At 50.4% G+C, this 1,849-nt stretch overlaps 1 pseudogene; it reads right to left on the minus strand.

The window, feature by feature from the left end:
* Positions 1-1,036: 1,036 nt before the first annotated feature.
* On the minus strand, positions 1,037-1,582 carry LOC110291127 (annotated as a pseudogene).
* Positions 1,583-1,849: the final 267 nt, after the last annotated feature.

Raw genomic sequence — 1,849 nt, forward strand, 5'->3', positions numbered from 1 at the left:
CGATCAAGCTATGCAGTCTGTGGGGTGGATCTAGGTGGCTCCCTCGCTTTCAATGGTTGTCTGGCAAATACACATTTCTCATTTCAATAGAATTTTACGAAACATTCTATGTCTATTCTTCAACATAAAGCATTCTGTCTCCATCTCTAGTGAGATTCAGACCGTAGGATAGAAAGAGTCATCTCCTTGGGAAGCCCTTGTCTCCCAGTTCTGGGATGTCCCATGAACCCCCCAGGGACTGTTGCTTCTTCCTTTTCCTGTTGTATCAACAGCTCATACATCATAAGCGCTCACTATCCCATGTGGCTTTAATGATGGCTTCCAGCCTGCTTGCTAGGTGCCCATCCCCTGGCTGCTCCAAATCCCCAGGAGCTTCCTAGTTGTCTGGTGCTGAGTAAGCACTCAGAACATTCACAGAAGGACCTTTGTGTGGTTCCTCCCTTCACTTGCCAGACATTTCTATTGGCTGCCCAGTATCAACTGTCAGTCCAAGGTAGTAACTGTGATGGTTAGCGTTAATTGTCAATCTGACACAATCTGGAGTCATCAAGAAGGAATCTCAATGAGGAATCGTCCGGATTAGGCTGGCCTGCTGGCAAGCCTGTGAAGGATCTTCTTAACTGGGTTAATTGAGAAGGAAGGTAAGCTGTAAATGTTCCTGGCATCATTTTCTGGCCTGGGCTGGGCACTGGACTACATAAAAGTAGAGGATGTTAGCTGGGAGCAAACAAACATGTCTTGATTCATGTTGTCCGGTATGACTGGCTGCTTTGAGTTTCTGCAACCTTGACTTCCCCAGCATGCCGCAGCACCTGGGTGTGTACAAGTACTATCTCTCTCTCTCTCTCTCTCTCTCTCTCTCTCTCTCTCTCTCTCTCTCTCTCTCTCCCNCCCCTCTCCCTCCCCCACCTTCTGTTTCGTCCAGGACTTGGGAGAGGCTCCAGGAAGTTAGTTACAAAGCTGCCTAGTGGCTTGAGAGGTTCATTCAGGTGGAGGTCCTGAGGCAGGCTGGTGCAAAGCGGAGTACCCTTGGAAATCATGCTGGAGTGAGGCCATCAAAGAGATACTCACCCAGAGATGCCTGGAGCACACCAGTCTGTGCTGCTTGTGGCCCTGTCAGCCTACGGAGGTTGGTCAGGTGGTTGGCCATCTTCTTGATGAGCTTCACCTCCTTAACCAGGAAGTGGCTTTCCAAAAAGTCACAGAGATGAGGGTCTGTGCGGGCAGAACCCAGGGCATGCAGATCCAAGAGGGCCTGGTTCAGGTTCTTCTCCAGGGCCAAGGCAGTTCCCATGGCCTCCTGGGTTTTACCCCATTCATCTTGAGACGACTTGTGCACATCCTGGAAGAGTGCACGGCCTCCACGATCGATCATTCTGCAACTTGAGCAGAAGCTCAGCGCCCTCGCTCTTCTCCTTGGCCAATTCACGGAAGAAGTGGCCTATGCCCTCTAAAGCCACGTCATCCTGATCAAAAAGGAAGCCCAGAGAGAGGTAGGTGTAGGAGGCCCGCAGATGTACGTTGACCAGGTGGTTCATGGTTCCACTTCGGTGGAATAATTCTGATGATCCTGAGAGATCATGGCTGATCAGGAGTATGGTGATAACCGCAAAGACGTTGCAGGCTGGTCCCAGGGGCCGAAGGCAGCAAGGAGATCGTCCTGGAGGCTGCGACTGGAGAGACTTGTAAGGTGGCTGGAAGCTAAGAAATTGGGAGTCCCCGGGTCTGTTCTGTACAAACACTGTTGATCCACAGGACCTTCAAGGTGCTCTTCTCCCCTTTTCTCTCCTAAGTTGTTTTGTTTGAGTGTGTTATCTCAGTAAGAGGAAAGGAAACTAAGACAGTAACA

Source organism: Mus caroli, chromosome 3 (genome assembly GCF_900094665.2).
Source record: "Mus caroli chromosome 3, CAROLI_EIJ_v1.1, whole genome shotgun sequence".
NCBI classification, from domain to species: Eukaryota; Metazoa; Chordata; class Mammalia; order Rodentia; family Muridae; genus Mus; species Mus caroli.